The sequence below is a fragment of the Corylus avellana genome, chromosome 1 (genome assembly GCF_965113065.1).
Source record: "Corylus avellana chromosome 1, dhCorAvel1.hap1.2, whole genome shotgun sequence".
Taxonomy (NCBI): Eukaryota; Viridiplantae; Streptophyta; class Magnoliopsida; order Fagales; family Betulaceae; genus Corylus; species Corylus avellana.
Genome location: NC_142490.1, coordinates 17,991,480 through 18,013,420, shown reverse-complemented (window position 1 = coordinate 18,013,420; position 21,941 = coordinate 17,991,480). Strand labels below are relative to the sequence as shown.

The window sequence follows — 21,941 nt, the reverse complement described above, 5'->3', positions numbered from 1 at the left end:
TATTTTTCTCAAAAAACATAAGCATACAAACATGAAAAGAAAATGTACAATCGTTAACCTTTTTTATGTGAGTTGTTATTTTCAACAATCTTCTTTTTTGATTCATCTATACATAGACATCAATTGAATGCAAAGCTCAAGAACATTATATTTCCTTTCCATGCTTATATATATGTTTCTTCATAAACCTCTCCTCCGCTTTCTCCCAAGGGATGTATATATCTGCATCAACCGTAGTTAGTAAAAGAGTTCCTCAATCTGCTTTACTGGGTCAATTAACATGGGAACAAGCACAAAGATTTTCTTCTCAAATCCTTACTAAGATTTTGTTCGGAGACTGTACATAATAAATAAATATATAATCACCTTGCTTCAGCATCAGACTGAAACAGGACTTTGTTCCAGGATTTCTTTTCCTGTAATGCCCTCTTTTTAAGTTTTTGAAATATACATCGTAGTCCTTCTCTGGAGGCGGGTTTTAGGGGTCTACTGCGCAAGGCTCACTAAATGGAATCACACTTTTAACCTACAGACGACACAAAAGGACACGATAACTTGATAATGTCCAAAACTCCAATAAGAAAGGGGATATGTCCAAAAGCATATCTTGGACACCAATATGTTCAACAGTAAAATTTGATAAGCTCAAGAGTACTAAGGAAGGATGACAAGTTTACATATTCTCCCACTTTCAGTTCATGGTATAGTCAGTCAAGCTTTTAATCAACTCAAGAAGAAGTTCCATGTAAATAGTTAGCACTTGCCTTATCTACTCGTAGTGGAAAAATCTAAAGTGATCATCTAATTGCAAAAGGATTTCCAACTTTTTGTGTTGACAAAATGATCTGCACACTATTTTTAAACATTTTTGGCAACCGTTCCTCAATTTTCCAACAGAGTGCAATAGTGCACCCTCCAAAAGATTTTATCATTTATGTTAGGACGATGAAATTCACCGCGAGTCATTCAAATATTAAAGGACAGAAGGAAGATTATCAAAGGATGGATAACAAGACCCTTTGAGCTTGAAATCCATATCATGTAAAAGAATTTGCAACCTGTTCTCCAACATCAATGTTGGAATCAGCAATTGCGATTATAAAGGTTGCGCAAAGTAGTGATAAAATAGAATCAGAAGCAGCACTCCCCTATCTCTAAAGGGGCTTACAAACAAGCACTCCTATTAATTTGTAAAAAACTCAGATTTTTACAAAAACTTCATATAAGTTAAAAATTCAGATTTTATTTATGTATTAAAATGTGGTTCTTTGAGTTGGATTGCATAAAAAACTGCAAGCATCCTAAGTAAAATTTGATCTTTATCAATATGCTACATGCTAATGCTTTATTCAGAATCACCTCAAACAATACAAACTAAGATGTCTATCACTAGAAAGTTGATACTATGCCAAAAAAAGGGAAGCAGGAGTATTACCTCAAACGTCTTATCACAAGCATATGTGCTTTCCAAAGCAGCAACACATATACGAGCAACCTCTTCCCTTGAGATCTTACCCTATATTTATTACTGAAAAACTATAAACAGATAAATATCACAATTTTATGCGGAATTAACGGATATTTATCAAAGCAAACAATCACCAAAATATGAACAATCACACACAAAGATTTTGGTGACGAAGAGGAAACCTTTTAGAAAACGTTCTAAAAGTAAAACCTCTCCGGGGCAGCCAAACCCAGGAAATCACTATCAAAAGATTATCTAGAGATTACAGACACTAGGAACACTTACAACCCTTTGCAAGACCTTGACTCTGTAAGATCGACAAGCCTCCAACTTGTCTCCACGCTCACAATCTTCTTCAACGTGATTCTCCTTTATCGAACCCTTCCGATAGACTTCAATTAAGCACACAATCAATACTAACAAAAATCCTCTAAGAGGAATCAATTTGGCTCACAACAAAATAATCACTCAAGCACAGCCTCACACGAACTCTCTGGGGGTGAAAATTCGTACTTCTATCTTCTATAATGATGTATATATACCCCCGACAAAACCCTAGACTTAAATCACTTAAAATCACGTTTTTGGGCCTCAAACTTACGGGGTGTCCGGACATGTTAATGGGCTGTCCGGACACGGCTTTGCGGAGCAAAATTTGAGTTTCTGGAAATGAGGTCCGGACCCGGGGAAGGCATGTCCGGACATGGGTGAAACAGCATTCTGGAAATGCTGTCCAGTCTTGATCAACAGCCCCGATCGATGGGCGTTTGTGGTCCGATTGAGCTGAAATTTTGCAGGGACGTTCATAACACATGAATCTACATTATGAACGGTGGAGATTGGATTCTGAGCATTCTATATCAGTGTTTGAGCTCGTAAACAGTAGCCTCTGCATTTTGGAACTGAATTAAGCCAACACAAGAACTAACAATTACATAGGCAAAAATTATTGTCATAAGAAATTGGAGCCTTGGAGGCCTAACAAACAATCCAAAAACTCAGTTCAAAAGCAAGTTCAGCTTATAGAACCCTCATGTTGGATATATCTAACATTAATTAGTAAAAACTGAGATATAATTTAAAATGTCGTACTGTTATATTGTCTCCCTGGTCAAAAATGAGTTTGGCTCCTGCAGGCTCCTCAGTTGATGCACACGGCCTAACGATTGCATATGGCATTCCACTTTCACGTAATTCATCCTCCCCCTATTGCAGAATTGGCCTATGTAAGAAAATGAAGAGCATTTTGGATCTATGCCTTACAGATAAAGAAAAAAAAAGTATAGCTTAAGGTACTAGGAGAAGACATGACATCAAGCTAATTTGAATTTAACATCTTCTCTTGCATTTTATTTATTTCATTTACTCTTTACTCACAAACTTATTTATTTATGTAACTAACCAATTATAGTCAAACATCACAGAACTGGCATAAGGTGGTTTAAGACAACTTTCTATGTATATCTAAATTGTGTTTCTTTTCCATTTCAGTTTGATTTGTCAATATTTGTACCAAGTTTGAGTTAGTATATTTATTGTTGGTTAGATGTAATTTTCTTATTTTACTTATAGTGGTGCTTCTCTAAGACACATTTTTATACTGATTTGCATCATAGAAACTATACATAACTGAGAATGCTATCTTAGATATTACTTTCTTTCCCATCTAGACATGTTCAATTCACTTTCTAGGAAGCATTTTGTCAACTCTAATAGTACAGAATGACAATGAATGTCTCAAGCCTTTCTTGCAATGCATTGATCCACTAGTTTATCCTATCACTTCAGTTTGGGAAGAACAAGTCAATGACATAGAAAATTTTAATTGTCAATGACCTATATGATCGCAAATTTGATTCACTCACTTGATAAAGCATATACTGTTTCAACATGCATCAGTCTAACCATCTTTCATTTAAATGATTAAAAGTGCAATCTTGTCAATTAGTGCAGCAGATGTCAACCTCCATTGTTTTAGTGATATATTCAGTCTTGATTGTCTATGAATGTGTTCATAAAAGTGATCAATTCCCAATCCTTTTTTTTTTTTTTTTTTTTTTTTTTTTTTTCGGTAGATGCACATTTGAGTAAGAATATCTACTAAACTTAAATAAAGTAATTAATATTTCTATCTTCTTTATATTTTATGACAATAAGTCAATTGGGTAAAACTATAAAAAGGCTCAACCCATCAGCCCACGTACCATAATTTCAGGTAGTTCACTCAATAATCCAACTTTTGAAAGTCTGCTGGCAATTTCTTAGCAGCAGCATGGCGTTCTCCATAAGTGCATTAATCCAGTGAGCTGCAACTAAAATAATTATATCCTTATTAAACAGCTTGCAGGTTTTAGTTTTAAACCTTCAACTTGAATGTGAGAATAAAACCCAATTCCTTGTTTAAGCGGACAGCAGGAGGTTGTTTACTCAGATCAAGTCCAGGCCTTTCAGGTCGTGTAACTCCTGCTGAACTCACATGTACAAACCTACAGAAGACAAACAGATGAATTATCTAGGGCAGAAAATGCACCTAGCAGACCAATTAGATTAAAGTGTGTATATATAATAATAACAGTTTTAATAAAAAAAAGATACCCAAATGGAAAGAATTGTTAAACCTAGAACATATAGGATCCTTTATATATGTCCGAATGCTTGATAGTGGAAGCTGAAACGCACCTTCCACAAAAGTTGGATTCAATTTCCCATCATACTCAAACTTGCTGAACATGAGCTGCAGTAATTTGGATATGTTGGTCAGAAACAAGGTGGATAACCATGCAGCACAAAATAGACAAACAGTGATTAACCAGAAACATGCCTGCAATGATATAACACTGGTTGGGTCAAAAGGTGGGGCATCTGATACAGTTTGCGCTAGAAATATAGGCCTCAAAGAAGAAAATGGCAAGCGTATCTGGGTGGGAAAGGGCACATCAGCTTGTGAATTGTGATTATTAAATGCAACTATTTGGTCAAGGGGTTTATAATGTCACTCACTGACTGCCATTGGTCTGCTATGGTGTCGAAGCTTGCTGCATAACCAACAGTGTCCCAATTGCGGTTAGTGCGAATGACAAGTTTATACCTGCGACCATCACCTTTAAGGCGAAGCTCCAAGCCCCGCAGAAACATCCTCTGGGACTGAGAAATTCTGAAAACCAAATTCATGAGTTTTCTTTCCTTCATATAAGAAAGTGTATTTACAAATTAACTCATTCCAAAGGCCAGAACACAAACCAAGATAAGTGTATTTACAAATTCCAAAGTAAAGAATAAAAAAAAATCAAGTTTTCATATAAAATGCTCATTACATACAATAAGGCCGAAAGGCTCTAATTGTCATTGCAATTTCATGTTAAGCAATATACTAGAAACATCTTGGTAAGATATTAGATTATGAAACTCTACTGAAATACTTGAGAGTATCAAATATCAAAATTTTAAAAAGATCATTTTTTTTTTCAGTCAAAGGAAAAGTAGCACAATTAGATATCTAAGTATATCAGGACCGGATATGAATTCAAAAACTCCAGAAGAAATTTTACATCGAAGTACATAATCTGGATGGACATGAATAATTTTACTAACAGAGAAGGTGGAAATAAACCCAAAATTTGGAAGTCCATTCCCACCATACTTGCACAGAAAACATATATCCTCCAGACCCATTATGAGTTGACCTGATTATCAATAAATGGCAGCCAGAAAACTAAAGTTGTCGATCATATTACTCTATTCAGGAATTCACCCAAACATAACATTTCAACACAATAATTTTGACGAATGCATAAAATTAATCAGTTGGAAAGAGAAATTTAATGCAACAATTTCATCAAAGTATGAATTTAAATGGTAGCTAGCTCACCAAGTCAATATCTGGGCCCGCCCAACATCCTTCTTGCCTTCTCTTCATTTCTGACCTGAGAATTTTTCATATGAGAGTGGGTATATACATCGAACAAGTTAATAGGCAGTATTGTACACAAAAAGTTTTAAGAGAATATGGAAAATTGTTTCCTTGAATAATGCTACACGGGCTTGCAGCTCTTTCAGGTAAGCATGCATTACAAATACATTAGGAAGGTAAAAGCAGAAATACCAATACTCGGACTGGAAATCCTTTCTTCCGTAAGATGTCAACTACTCTTCTACCCACACCACCAGTAGCTCCAGCTACCAGGATAATACCGGAAGTATCCATGGCCTTTTCTGGTTTACTAGGTGATGGACTGGATAGTTTCTCAATCAGAAATTCAAAGAACTTCACAATTCCAAAATATTTAATTCTTGTTAGTAAGGGCAAGATAAGCTTTCCATGTTAGATGCGATCACAATTATAATAGACACCATGTCTAACCTTAGCAGGAGATGGGGGTCCATTGAAAAAATATTAAGTTTTCAAAAATCTGCCGAAGTCCCAACTCTGCTTAGCAGCTTCTGCTGATATGGATCTGCTCTTTGTTCTTGAAGAGAGAGAAGCTAAGCTTTTTCGGGAAACAAACTACTGTGGTCTGTCATTAAGTTGAAGAAACGGTTTAGGAAGTGGACAGGACAGGAACCAAGGATGCAAAGATTTGCACGAAAATTTTCTACCAAATGGGGATGAAGAGCCCTGCAGTTTTAATTGATTGAGCCATGCAAGTTAAACCAATCACGAATTTGAAGACGCGGAATGGAAAAAATCAAGCTCAACAACTATAATGATGCAGTAAACTTTAGTTTAGTGATATAAACTAAAGTGTAGAAGCCAGATATAAACATCAGTACGTTTCTCATTCTCATTAATGATGTGCTTGTTGCCATTTTAAAGGCCAAACTGCAATTGTTGCCAAACGCTTAACTGTGTTTTTGAAAACAACTTTTTCAAATTGCACATTTTCAAATCGCAAACCAAAACAGACTCTAAATGTCATGAAAAGTATTTTGGCTTCAATTCATCTGTAATTTTCCAAGGAATCGTGGACATGGTGACAAACTCCGAAAAAAAATTAGAAATGGATGAATGCCCAGGCCAAGGTAACAGCAAATTACGGACATAATTGGGCAAAATATTGAAAGAACAATTTGGATATACATTAGCAACACACACACACGCATATTTAAGAGAGACAATATGTTCTTGATTAAAATTTATTAGGAGTTGTTCCGGAACTTAACAAATTGGGATGATTATGGATATTCATATTATCAGTCACAAATTAAGAGATTCCTTAAAATAGTATTTGGGTAGCATAAAGTTGGGTATAAATTGAACTGAACATGATAATTTCCGAACACATATCCTTGAAATGTGAAGATTAAATCAGTAATAATCTCAGGCTCCGTGCAAAAGGAAAAACAGTTGAACATTGCAGCAAACATGATTTGTGTCCGGTCGACATAACCGTGTAAAAATTACACACCGGAAGACCACAAACTAATTTAAAAAAAAATGACAATGTTGATATTTTTAAGATTGTTTCTAATTTGCCCAACTCTTTCTGACACAATACCAGATGATAAAACATACCCATTTCAGTTCACCCATCATCCTTCAATAATTTCAACATTACCATTATTACCGTATACACTTGAACATAGTGCACACTTATTAGCTTTGTTTTTCACACACAAGCTATTTTTTCTTACGTTTTCATAAACTTTTCCTCTAACCGAGTAGTTTACCATAAAGACTGCTCTTTTTTTTTTTTTTTTTTTTTTTAATTTTTAGTTTTGCACCTTCATGAGAAGTGAGAGACCCTTAAACATAACAAAAGAATAAGAAATTTCATCATTTTTTTTTTTTTTTTTATTTGGGTGTGGAGGTTACCTGAAGGTTGAGAACAGAGGAACACACGGGCGACGATACTCGGATAGAACAACATTCCATTGCGTTCCAGAGAGAGAGAGAGAGAGTTCTAGTAGTAATTGGTGTTGCTGATATATATGAAGTAGAGAAGTAAATATAGACCACACAAACACGGAAAAGGATCCTCTCAATTTTAAAATTCCTCCATTTCCTCTATTTAGTGCATTTTGAAGGGTAATGTTGTCTAAAAGTTTTAATAATGGTAATGCATTAAATGCAATACTTTTCAAAATGCACTAAATTAAGAAATGGAGAGGATCCTGTTCCACACAACACTAACTGTCACTTTCAAGAAACCGTGGAATTAAACAAAACAAAAGTAAAAAAGAAAAGTCCACATATGTAATGTATTAAAGTTGCTTAAAGGAGGCAATTTCGAAACTACTCTGCTGACATGGAAGCCCTTGAAGATGGGTTGGGCAAACTTGGTTGGCCCAATGAGATTCTAATATGGATCGGGTCTTCTTTGTGTTTTTTTTGTTTTTTTTGAAGACATACTTGTATTGGGAAACCTCCTTTAAGAGAACACGTTCATCCCTAAGAGAAAGTGCTTCCTTCGCAAGTCAATTGGTTACTTCATTGTCACTATGCCTCACATGATAGACATGCTGTTAGTTCTTGTGTTGGCTTAATTCAGTTCCAAAATGTAGAATCTATTATTTACGGGCTCAAACACTGATATAGAGTGCTCAGAATCCAATCTCCACCGTTCATAATGTAGAGTCATGTGTTATGAACGTCCCTGCAAAATTTCAGCTCAATCGGACCTCAAACGCCCATCGATCGGAGCTGTCGATCAAGACTGGACAGGCCGGGTCCGAACCGCAATTCCCCGGGTCCGGACCTCATTTCCAGAAACTAAAATCTTACTCCGCAAAGCCGTGTCCGGACCGCCCATTAACATGTCCGGACACCCCGTAAGTTTTAGGCCCAAAAACGTGATTTTAAGTGGATTAGGTCTAGGGTTTTGTCGGGAGTATATATACATCATTATAGAAGAGAGGTACGAATTTTCACCCCCAGAGAGTTCGTCAGAGGCTGTGCTAAAAGAGATCATATGTGGTGAGCGTTAAATTGAATCTCTTAGAGTTTTAGTTATTCCTTTGATAAATCTACGGTTGAGAAGTCTATTGGAAGGGTCCGGTAAAGGAGAATCACGTTGAAGAAGATTGTGAGCAAGGAGACGAGTTGTAGGCTTGTCGATCTTACAGAGCCAAGGTCTTGCAAAGGGTTGTAAGTGTTCCTAGTGTCTGTAATCTTTGGATAATCTTTTGATAGTGATTTCCTGGCTTTGGCTACCCCGGAAAGGTTTTACTTTTAGATCGGTTTCTAAAAGGTTTTCTCTTCGTAACCAAAATATCTGTGTCTGCCTCTTTATTGCTTTATATATTTTGGGTGATTGAATTGTTTATTGCTTCATAATATTAATTCCGCATAAATTGTGATAAACAAGTTTTTGGAGTCGGCATAGCGTTTTTCAATTGGTATCAGAGCGGGTTCACTCTGTTTGGATTAAATTCTTGAGTGAGATCTGTTGACTCCTGTTTGCTATGAATACTTTTAAAGGGGAATATGATCTTATAAACTCCTTCAACAATTTGTTGGAAAAATTGACTCTTTTGAGACATCAATACACAAATTGTTTGGGGGATTTTCAAGATCTTAAACATGTGAATGAATCTATTGTTAATGAATTGTCTGAATCACATGTCCTAATTGATTCTTTGAAATCTGATAAAGAATCTTTGGCGAATGATTTGTCTAAATCACATATCTTGATTGATTATTTGAAATCTAAGATTTCTGTGCTTGTTGAAAAGTCTTTATCACTTGAGAATGAATTGAATGTTTCTAAGAAACTCTCACGAAATTTCTGTAATGATAATTTGAAAAGTTTTCTTTGTACTAAAGAATTTGTTCCTAACAAGCCTAGTATGATTGTTGATAATGTTGGTGCATCTACTTCACATGTTTCTAATGAGTCCTTGAATGTTGAGCCTGTGAATGTTAAAGAAACCAAGGCTAATTTTTCTAAGACTCCTTCAGTTAAACAAACTCAAGGTAAGTTTTTTCCTACATGCCATCATTGTGGGATTGTTGGTCACATTAGACCAAACTGTTGGAAATTCAAAGCTGCTCCAAAGAAAGAAAATCATGCAGCTGCTCCGACTCTCCATGGTAAGAAAGGTAAGAAAATTTATGTTAAGCATCATGCATCTTACCCTAAGCTTAGAGTCATGCATCCTCATAGAAAATTACCTTCTAAAAGGTTTGTGCCCACTTGTCATCATTGTGGAAATGTTGGTCATATTCGACCAAAGTGTTTTGATTTGAAATCCCATAAGCATAAAAGTGAAAATTCCTATTCTAGGAAAGAAAGTGAGGGTTTGGTCATAATGATGAGAAGAGTGCTATCTAGGCTAGATAAGTTTGAGCAAAGTCATAAGTCTAGACCTAAGATTTCTCAAGTGTGGGTTAGGAAGGATGATACCATTCACCCATTGAGGTGGAGTGGTAGTGATCTCACCTAAAGTTAGGTGAGTCAATAACATGCCTAGGATTGATTGTTTTGCTTATTTTGTAATATCCTAGAGCATGTTGTTTTTTTTATTGCATTTTTTTTGTTTTAGCTTTATTGTTTATGCACTGCATTGTTTTTGTTGTTACACTTTCTATATGAAGAGTACATACATAATTGTTTTGAGGCATATTCATAAAGGATTTTTCAAGAAATTCATATATCATGATCTTTGAAAAGCTTATAGATGAGATGTTGTGTGCGGACCACCAAGATTTTTGTCGACTTGCTAATCAAATGTTCAGGAATGTGTAATGTCTTGTGAAGACCTAGAAGTAGTTATTAAACCAAATCATTATTTTGTAGTGGGACCTATAAGATGTGATGAAAGTTTAATGCTAAAGGACATTCATGTCTTGCCTGTTGTAATCTCAATTCAAGCATGTTGTTTTGTTTTGCATTGCATTTTTCTTTGTTTTGCATTTGTTTTTCTTTTGTGAAAAATTTCAAAAAGACAAAAATATGTTACTTTGATTGTTTCCTTTTCTTTCTTTTGTCTTATGCACCTAGATAGTCCATTAATTTCTCATGTTGCTTTTTATGGATTTAATTCCTTATGTCTTGGAATGTTCTTAATATGCATGAGACGAAAATTTGTGTCAATGGACTTGTTTTTGTGATTACCTAAAGCCTGAGCTTATGTGGTACATTTTGCCTATGCTTTATCTTTTGTGCACATTTAAGCTTAAATTGAGGCTTTGTTTCACTTTATTTATAAGGTCTGTTAGGTGACCATATGAGGTTTTTGACTAGTCATATTTTTCAAATTGACCATATGCTAGTTGAACCTAGGGCTTAAAAATTCCTGCTTTCTCTTTTGTGATCAGCACCAAAAGTTTAAGGACACTTTCTCAAAGAGAAAAATAAACAAAATAGTGAAACTAATAAAATCAAAAGATCATATTCCAAAAGGAATTTATTTCATTGTGTCAAACTTGTGCAAAATATTTTACAAAGAGAAATGTATAGGATGAGAGTGGCTAGGCCCTAGTATGATAAGGTTTGACTTTTGATTTGATATACTTGTCAAAACCTCATGGTGGTGAAACTTTCCCCTCATTTTGTTAGTTGAAATTTTTTCTCTTTGGATGGCTTACACACACACACCACACAAGCATGGGTTGAATGGAACATTTTTCTTTGCTTGGGTTAATCAGTATGAGTTTCTTGTCATTTCTAGTCTCATGTATATTTTGCATATTTGGAGCATGTTTGGGATATTCATTGTGCAATACATGAGTCATTGATGTGTTATCATTTGTGTTCATTTGACTTTTGAGGGGGAGAAACATGTTTTGCATTTTTTAGCTTCTTATTAATTATTGAGTCGTATGTTGAGGGGGAGTTTTTAGTGATGTGTGTTCATGATCTTGCATTCTACGTCATTTTTTTGTGATCATGAGTTTTATTTCTGTCTTCTTGTTCCACATATGCCTTGATGTATTTTGTGAAGTGTTTCAGGAAACATGAAGACTTTTAGTCATTCTGTGACAAAAAGGGGGAGTAAATATGGGGAGATGATGGGATTGGCTCGGCATTTTGGTTTTGTCACTGAATTGCCAAAGGGGGATTTTGTTAGTTCTTGTGTTGGCTTAATTCAGTTCCAAAATGTAGAATCTATTATTTATGGGCTCAAACACTGATATAGAGTGCTCAGAATCCAATCTCCACCGTTCATAATGTAGATTCATGTGTTATGAACGTCCCTGCAAAATTTCAGCTCAATCGGACCACAAACGCGCATCGACCGGAGCTGTCGATCAAGACTGGACAGGCTGGGTCCGGACCGCAATTCCCCGGGTCCGGACCTCATTTCCAGAAACTAAAATCTTGTTCCGCAAAGCAGTGTCCGGACCGCCCATTAACATGTCCGGACACCCCGTAAGTTTTAGGCTTAAAAACGTGATTTTAAGTGGATTAGGTCTAGGGTTTTGTCGGGGGTATATATACATCATTATAGAAGATAGATGTACGAATTTTCACCCCCAGAGAGTTCGTCGGAGGCTGTGCTAAGAGAGATCATATGTGATGAGCGTTAAATTGAATCTCTTAGAGTTTTAGTTATTCCTTTGATAAATCTACGGTTGAGAAGTCTATCGGAAGGGTCCGGTAAAGGAGAATCACATTGAAGAAGATTGTGAGCAAGGAGACGAGTTGTAGGCTTGTCGATCTTACAGAGCCAAGGTCTTGCAAAGGGTTGTAAGTGTTCCTAGTGTCTGTAATCTCTGGATAATCTTTTGATAGTGATTTCCTGGGTTTGGCTGCCCCGGAGAGGTTTTACTTTTAGATCGGTTTCTAAAAGGTTTCCTCTTCGTAACCAAAATATCTGTGTCTGCCTCTTTATTGCTTTATATATTTTGGGTGATTGAATTGTTTATTGCTTCATAATATTAATTCCGCATAAATTGTGATAAACAAGTTTTTGGAGTCGGCATAGCGTTTTTCACATGCCATTTATGTAAACAGTCCAACGCCCCTCCAACAAATCTACTCTTTAACTTTAACTTATAGATGTTCACTTATTCCTTTCCAAAGGAAGCTTTGAACAACTAATCCTTACTCCACATTTTTGTGCCCAACAAACAATCATATCTTAATGTTAAACTCCTTATCATTCTTCCCATTAAGCATATATGTGATCACCATAAATGTGGACGTATGTCATACAAGGGTTTTTCCCTTGTCCACAACCCTTAGGATATCTTGGGATCAAGATTAAGAAGGGACATTATTGAGTATCTATGTGTTGTTTCTAAAACATAACCCAAAAACAAATGCATAGGAAGAGTAGTATAGTCTTTATCAAATCTAAAGAGTTCTACTTCAGTACAACGATCAACTGTAAAGCTTCAAACTTTGTGTAATTAGCTTTGGGATGCTATCCCAAATTCTGAAAAGTAATCCCAAAAAATCCTTTTTGAGCAGTCCTTTCATGTGTTTGCCTAATATGTTTAAAACTCTTTTGAACTTTTCAAAGAATTAAAACTCCCACTGAATTATGCATGCAAAGATACCTTGAGTATTTCATTGAATGAATTACTCTATACTTTTCATAGCAAGATTTAGCATAAGATTGTATATTTCAGAAAATTCTAACACAAGCATATTTATTGGCTTCATTTCCTTTTAGTTGAAAATGAACCATCTTGGTCATATTATCATCTAAAAAAGATTGTTAGACTAGGATCTTACAAAGATCAATTTGTTTTCATAAGACCATCCTTTACTAGTCTATGAATCCTATTTGGATCAATATGTCCAAGACATAAATGTTGCGACGCCCCATGTTTGTACAACAAGGTAATTAATAGTAGTAGAAATTGTCCCCAATGGGTAACTCAATCGGTTGTGGACCACGCCTAATTAAGCGGAGGTCACGAGTTCGAATCCCCCCTCCCCCTTCCCTTGTGTGGACATGTCAAAAAAAAAAAAAAAATAGTAGTAGAAATCTCCTATTTCGCATGTGATGTTACGATGACATCAGAGATAATAAATCTCGCAATGAAATTTTTTTTCTTAAACAATAGGCTAGGAAACCCTCACATAAAACATTGGAGTTGACTGAATATACCTCAATTTAAATAAATATTAGGAAAAACTTAACTTAACTCTCCTAAACTTCTATTACTTTTGCAATTACCTTCCCAAAGTTTAAAATTCTCAATTTAGTGTATAAAACTTCTAATTTTATGCAATGTGACCCATCCATTAGGTTTTTTGTTAAATCCTATAAAAATTTCCAAAATACCCCTATTTCTTTTTTTTTTTTTAATAAAAAAATTTAAAAATTGCAAAAGATGCAAGCGTGGTTAATTTTGCAAATTTCATTGAATCTTGACCAACACATGAATCTTTACAATTTATTCTTTTTAAAAAAAAACAAATAAGGGGTATTTTCGTATTTTTGACACTCCTTTGTTAGGATTTAAGAAGGGGGACATTGCAAATATTTGAAGTTCAATACTAAATTGAAAGCTTTTGAACTTTTAGGAGAGGGTGGGAATAAGTGAAGTTTTCCCTAAATATTAACATTGTAATGTTACAATTCAAATTATACACAATAAGTACATTAAATAGACATATGTGCAACAGACAACACATAAGCAAACATAGTCAAATTGTTTATTATAAAAATACATTTGCACTCACATTGGATTAGTCATATTGCACTTTTATGCAAAATGGCTAAGCAATGAGTAAATGTGTCCCCACATCAAATTAGCCATATAAAATGCATTTTACATTTTAGAAGCATTTGTGCAGTGTCATGCTACATGTAGCCTACACTGTTTACATATCCATATAATTTATTTACTATTTCTCTCTCTCCCTCTCTCTTTCTTTTTTTTTTTTTTTTTTTTTTTTTTTTTTGTGGGGGGGTGGGGTTTCTTCTTTCCCTCTAACGATTTTTGCCTCTCCCACCTCTCTTTCCCCTTCTTTCAAGCAAGGATTTTGGTGATTGATTAACGTACTTGTGTGCAGATATTCATCCCTGCACAGTTTGTATGGTATTGAGAGTTTATTGGTTAGAAAAATATATAACCATTTTTTTAAAAAAGACCATTAAAAAAAACAAATAAATAACGTTTGGAAGAAATACGGTCTAAAAAGTACAATCCTTAGAAAAGAAACAGAGAAAGATAAAAAAGAGTAAAAAAAATAAAATAATATTTTAAATGATGTAGAGAATGAATAGATACTCGGATGTACAGTATCTTTCAAAACCCATTAGCCAAACTATATAAAGTGGGTTTTAGTTAGCCATTTTGCATAAAAATTTGGATAAACCAATGTGAATGCTTTAACAAATAATGCAAGTACATAGCAAGAGATAGACTAAACCTATTAGTATATCATAATAATGAGGCAATTAAGTAGCCCCATCCAAAATGACCAAAACTGGCGAAAAGATCTTGATCCTCTTCCTCCAATCTTGCATCATATTCTATATAAATATGACATTACCATATTTACATATATAGACAAACATGCAAGTGAGTTCGACTATTTCAATATAGTATAAACTTTATTGGTTTATTGTAGTACTATTATTTTAGTCCTTCTGGGTTGTCATTGCTTTGATACCAGGTTGATATATATAACTTGGTTGGATTGGGTTGTTGTTTGTGGAAAATGTGTAAATAAGGAACGAAACTTTTGATGAAAAAGACAACAGAAAAATAATTGTAGAAAAGAAATTTGTATTTCTGATGTATGTTCAATTGTACAATAAAATGACTTATTTATAGTTGAATGATGCCATAAAAGAAAGGAAATATAATAATTACAAAATCACAGAAAATTAGCATATTTACAATAATGAATATGGTATCAAATATTTTTGTAATATATTGAGAATATATTACGGGAATATAATATTACGGAAATATAATATTCTAACATCTCCCGTCAAACTCTAGGGGGCGAAGCCAACTTGAGTTTGGAGATAAGATCATTGAGTTGTCTCGGTGGATGAGATTTGGTAAAAATGTCCACCAATTGTACTGTAGATGTGACGGAATGAAGATGTAAAATACCATGCTGAAGATGATGTCGGATGAAATGACAAACAATTTCGATATGTTTTGTGCGCGCGCTCATGAAAACATCATTATGAGCAATCTGTATGGCACTCCAATAGTCGCAATGAATAGGAGAACTAGTGGACTGAGGAACACCCATGTCGGACAAAAGCCATCGTAACCAAAGAAGTTCAGATGTAGTGTCAGCAAGAGCACGATACTCAGCTTCAGTATTAGATCGAGCAACAACATATTGTTTCTTACTGCACTATGAAATTAAAGAAGTTATAAGTAGGAAACAATATCCAGTGGTGGAGCGACGATTAGTGGGATCACCAGCCCAATTAGCATTAGAGTAGGCCCGAAGCTCAAGAGATGAATGAGAAGAGAAATGAAGACCATGAAACATAGTACCTTTGACATAGCGCAAAATGCGAAGAACGGCACCATAATGAGGAGATCGAGGTGCACTCATAAATTGACTCACCAAATTAATAGCATAGGCAATATTAGGCCGTGTAATAGTAAGATAGATGAGATTGCCTACTAGTTGCCTGTAGAGAGTCGCATCTGATAAAGACTCACCATCGGTGGCTAGAAGTTTGACATTGGTATCAAGGGACTGCTCGCTGTTTTACTATCTGCCATACTTCCTCGAGAAAGTAGATCAGATGCATATTTGGCTTGAGAGAGATAATAACCATCATTACTCGAAGAAACCTCAAGACCAAGGAAGTAGCTGAGTGTCCCCAAATCCTTCATTTCAAAATTTTGGCTAAGGAAGGTTTGAAGAGTGCGAATGCCTGAAATGTCATCACCAGTAATAATCATACCATCGACATAAAGAAGGATAAGGATAGTACCAGTATCAGTAGTCCGAAGAAAGAGAGCTAAGTCATATGAACTAGAAACAAAGCCTTATTGAGCAACCACAGAACTGAACTTGGCAAACCAAGCACGAGGAGCTTGGTTGAGACTATAAAGTGCCCGACGGAGTCTACAAACTTTATATGGCGGATGGTGATAGCCAGGTGGAGGGTGCATATAGACTTCTTCTGTAAGATCACCATTAAGGAATGCTTTTTTAACATCCATCTGAAATAATTGCCAATGATGAACAACAGCAATTGCAAGTAAGGATCCAATATAATGGAGGTCAGTCTAGCAACAGGAGCAAAAGTCTCCTCATAGTCAATACCATTCTCCTAAGCAAAGCCTTTCGCAATAAGGCGAGCCTTATAGCATTCCACAAATCCATCTGCATGAGTCTTAATTTTATAAACCCACTTACATCCCACTACAAACTTCCTAGGAGGCAAATCCACTAGGTCCCATGTATGGGTTTTAGAAAGGGCATCTAGTTCATCAGACCTAGCTTTCTGCCAAAGAGGGTTAGCACTAGCCTCATGATAAGAGTGAGATTCATAAAGAGTAGCAAGAACAGAAAAACAATGATAATCATGGAGATGAGCAGGTGGTGCTCTTACCCTATTGGAGTGACGAGGTTCATGGGAAGGCTCGGGAGTGTATGATGCAGCAGGAGGATCCATAGTCAAATCAGGCAAATTAGAAGCAGCCATAGAAGGTTCGTCCAATGAGCTTGAGTTATCTACAGATGATCCAGGAAATAAGACAAGGGAGGGGTCAGTGAAGACAAGAGACTATGCGAAGAAGGAATGCGAAAAATGCATTTGACTGGTGAACATTTTATGTTCCCAGAACTCCACATGACGAGAGATCCGAAGTCGTAGGGCAATGGGGTCATAGCAGCGATAACCTTTTTGAGTGATGTCATAACTAAGGAAGCAACACAGGTAAGAGCGGGGTTCAAGTTTCGTACGCTTATGTGGAGGAAGAGTGACAAAAAAAATACAATCATAGACACGAAGCAAAGAATAGTTGAGTGTGCTACCATACAAGTGCTCATAAGGAGTTTGGTTGTGAATAGTCGGGGAAGACACACGATTAATTGTGTAAACAGCAATGAGAGCAGCCTCACCCTAAAAACGTTCAGGAAGTGAGGCAGAGATGCGAAGAGCTCTTGCATTGTCTAAGATGTGACAATGTTTGCGTTTTGCACGCCCATTTTGTTGAGAAGTGTAAGGGCAAGAAAGATGAGAGACGGTCCCATTTGTTTTAAAAAATTTTGAAAATATTTCTCATTATACTCCATATCATTATCTGAATGAAAAATTTTGATGGTACGAGAAAATTAGGTTTGTACCATTTGATGAAAATTTTGATAAACTTGAGTGAGTTTAGAACGATGCTGTAATAAATATATCAAAGTATAACGAGAATAATCATCAAGAAAAATAACAAAATAACGAGACCCCCCTCAGTGGGAATAGGGGCAGAGCCCCAAATATTAAAATGAATCAAATCAAATGGTGCAGAAGACAAAAACTCACTTTTCTTAAAAGATAAATGTGTTTGTTTTCCAAGATAACAATAAATACAATCAAAAGATTTTAAATCTACTGATCCTAAATGAAATTGAGATGCTAGAAGTTGGTCACGTGGTAGAAAGGCATGACCCAAACGAGAGTGCGTGCCATAAGCTGGAAGAGGCATTGAATGTTGTGACTGTAGCTGTCAAGTGAGTAGGGGTCTGCAGAAACAAAAGCTGAAAAATGCGTCCAATCTTATGGCTGGCCCCAATTAGTTGACCCGTCTGTGGATCTTGCACATCAACACCCCTATTAGAAAATGTCAACTCTAGACCTAATTCACAAAGTTGGCCAACTGAAAGAAGATTTAATGACAGTTGAGGAACAAGGTATGTGTTATCAATAGATAGATTAGGCGAAGAAATAGATCCAATGTGACTAACAAGTAACCTAGAACCATCAGCAGTATAAATGGCAGGATTGGGAGAAAGGGCAGACTTTTGGGAAAATAAAATAGGATCATGGGTCATATGATTACAACAAGCGAAGTTGATAAACCATGAAGTTTTACCTGATGTGACGGACAAGGTAGTAGAGGAACGAGATAGAACATGTTGAATTAATGCATCAACGTCAGATGCAATGAGAGCAGAGGTTTGAGATGGATTCTCAGTGTAAGAAGCAAATGCGGAGGAACCAGATGAAACAACTGCAGCTGTTTGTTGGAAAGGAGCCCGTGACTGACGTCTGTTTTGCAGCTTGTAGCAATTCGTAACAGAGTGACCAGGCTGTTTGCAATAGTTGCAAATTAACTTCTTGAAGGACGACTGTGGTGTGGATCGTCAAGGAGTAAATTTAGGAACACTCTAAGGTGCAGCAGTGATAACCATATCGGGAGATTGTAGGTGCATAGTAGACCATCGAGTCTCTTCAGACATAAGTTCTATTACAACAATTAACTTGTAATGTGGGAGAGGAGTGTGGTGTAAGAGAGACGCCCGGGTGGGCTCAAAATCTGCACGAAGAGCCATCATGAAATGCATAAACTTTCGACGATCTCAATACTTTGCGAATATTTCATCATTGATACTTCAATTGAGAATCTGCAGTGAATAATTGCTCTCAAAGACTATTAGTTTGAGAATAAAAATCAGCATAGACTAACCTGGCTCCTGACGTGTCCGATAGAGTTTAGTTTCAAATATGAAACTCTAGTGATGCATCATAAGTGCAATTGTATTACTTTGCTAGAAACTCCCAATCAGCCTTTGCATTTCCAAGCTTGGGGAGCAGACTGTGAATAGAAGGAACTGAAGTGTAATTGATAAACCAAGAAATAATCCAATAATTTACACTATCCCAATCGTCAAATCAACTAGCAAATTTGTCGGCTGATTCACCTTCTTTTTGTGTGGGTGCAACAGTTTCTCCACAACCATAAAGCCATAATCTTCTCCCTCTAAAAAAAACTTCCATATTTTGAGCCCATAACATATAATTGGAACCGTCTAAAATATTGTCAATGGGACGGACAATATTATCAAGATTGGTAGACTTTTTTTTTTTTTTTTGGAAAAGGAAAATATTAAATAAATAAACCTGAGGATAGTAATCCGGTGTGGCGGAGGTGTAGTTACAGCTCAGGAAGCAATCAGGTATGGCGCATGCACAGCAATTACAATGGACAAGCAGGGAGTGATCAGGTGCAACACGGTACACAGGAAGAAGTATGGACCAATGGGCAGGGATCCTGTGTGATGCGCTACAGTGGAGTAGTGTGGGTCTGGTGCATGGAGGAGCGTGGTGAGCGTGTGGCGCGTGAATCTGATGCCTCAAGAGAGTTGCCGGCGTGTGGAGGCGTGTGCTGGATAGAGGGTAGCGCGTGACAACGATTTTGGAACACTTTTTTCACAGAATCTCCGATTTTAAGCTAAAAGACCTCTAAAAATTCTGTCACGTACAAAAAAAAAAAAAAAACAAAAAAAAAAACAAAAAACAACCGGACAAGCGTTTTGTGTATTGTTGAAACAAAAAGAAACACCAAAAAGAACGCTCAAACGGAAAAAAAGGAACTGTACGGACGGGGAACAGAGGCTTAAAAGATGCACCAAGAAAACAGTAGCTCTAATACCATGATGAAAAAGACAACAGAAAAAATAATTGTAGGGAAGAAATTTGTATTTCTGATGTATGTTCAATTGTACAATAGAATGACATATTTATAGTTGAATGAGACCTTAAAAGAAAGGAAATACAATAATTACAAAATCACATAAAATCAACGTATTTACAATAATAAATACAATATCAAATATTTTCGCACTATATTGAGAATATTACAGGAAAATAATATTCTAACAACTTTATTGAATAACACTCCACTTAGGGTAATTGGACATGCTCATGTAATGTAATGATATGTATATGATTTAAATTCAGTGAATATTTCTTGGTCGTTTTTTTCTCCAAGTATACTTGAAACCCTGTGATGTCTACTCATTTTTGTAAGCTGATCAGCTGACAAATTGTACCCAGTTGTAATTTAATTAATACTAAAATAAAATTAAAAGTTCCTCTCAATAATAGGTGATAGGCAATTTGCTTTCGTGTTAGTTTGAGTCGGTTCTGATCAAGCCATGCATGCATGCATGTCGCATTGTATTTATAAAATTTTGTAATATTTTAAGATTGGTTTAACAACCCAAATAACTAATATATATATGTCTGCAAGTTTGAAGAAATTAATGCATATAACAAATCTAAATATAAAGTCACATGATCATCACCACTCTTGTCTCTTAAATTCAAAACCTTTGTTGTAATAAGGTCTCTTGTATGGTAAGCCAGTCAACCATTGGTCGGCCCATTCGAAAATTGAAGAAGGTCTGTAGGGACAGCTAGGGTTGTTTGATTGGTGTTCCCACAAGAAAACCTTAATTAACCCATCTTATGGTCTAGAATCTAGTGAGTTGTCTCTTTAATTAGGCATTCATCATCTAGAGATCCCAAATGACTAACCAAAGTGAAATTATTAATAGTGAAGAATTTAATATGATGAAGCTAGTTAGAAAGAAATTTACAGGATTAGAATATTAATTCCTGGAGTACCCACTGAAGAAATTTATTATTCTTTTTAACCGATTACACTATTAATTAAAACTGTCGAAATAACATTATCATTAAATAATAAGTACTATGAATCTCTACATGATTTATTCCCTAAAGAAACAATGAATAGACGTAGACAAAAGTATTCATTTTTACATATTATTGGTCTTGTTCAGATAGGTGTTAAACCTATAACCAGGCAAGAATTAGGTGCTAGGGTTTTGTTGTGTTGAAGGAAGACTACTTTTTCATTAATAATAATTAAAAAAAAAAAAACCTAGTTGCAACTTGACAATGAAGGCATTGAAATCTTCTTGTCCCTGGAAATTTGGAAGCAGCAGACATAATTAATGACATATGAACTCCTATATTTGGGTGATAAATCATAGCATTTAGACATATAATAAAGAATCAGGAAGATAAAAGATAAAATATATAACTAGGCAACAAATTAAAGCTTTCTTCTCCTTTTGTGTGTATACTGTGTGCGTCAGTCCATCTCTTTTCGTTTGTGGGGGTCTCTTTTGTTTTATATGAAAGGGTTAGCATATAATTTTAGGCAAATTGCCTTTTATTTACAAATTTTAGGTTTCATTTTCGTCTTTTGCGGAATAAAATAATTTTTTGTTTTTTGTCTTTTTAATATACACTTACTAAAATTGATGTTAAATTAAACATGTGAAGCACAATTTTCGAGTTGTTGTTGTTGTTTTTTTCTTTTTAAATAAAACGAGTGAAATAGCGGAATCTTGTAGCTGTGGATTCAAAGGATGTGACGTACTTCAAATTGTCTCGTGTGGCAAAGACAAAAGTTTTGTCCATTTGTTTTTTCCCGGAAATGAGGGCATAACTGTTTTTTATTTCCCTTCGCTCTTTCTTTATCATTTCTTTTTGTCCCCCACGTTTATGGTATATTTGTTAACGTTGTATTAACTTCGAATTCCCTGCGCAGATTGGACATGCAATGGCATCTAATACGTGAAATGGATAGACATGAATAGAAATCTATCTCATGTCTGTGTCT

The 21,941-nt window shown here is 35.6% G+C and overlaps 1 pseudogene across 1 annotated transcript; it reads right to left on the bottom strand.

Annotated features, from left to right (window-relative positions):
• Positions 1-378: 378 nt before the first annotated feature.
• Positions 379-7,360, bottom strand: LOC132168934 (uncharacterized protein At2g34460, chloroplastic-like; annotated as a pseudogene). Its single transcript, XR_015912682.1, has 11 exons — positions 7,281-7,360; positions 5,829-6,083; positions 5,571-5,732; positions 5,337-5,391; positions 4,469-4,612; positions 4,290-4,385; positions 4,087-4,202; positions 3,831-3,954; positions 2,561-2,674; positions 1,436-1,516; positions 379-526 (listed from the first exon to the last, which is right to left on the bottom strand). The product of XR_015912682.1 is annotated as an uncharacterized protein At2g34460, chloroplastic-like (transcript).
• Between the last annotated feature and the right edge of the window lie 14,581 nt (positions 7,361-21,941).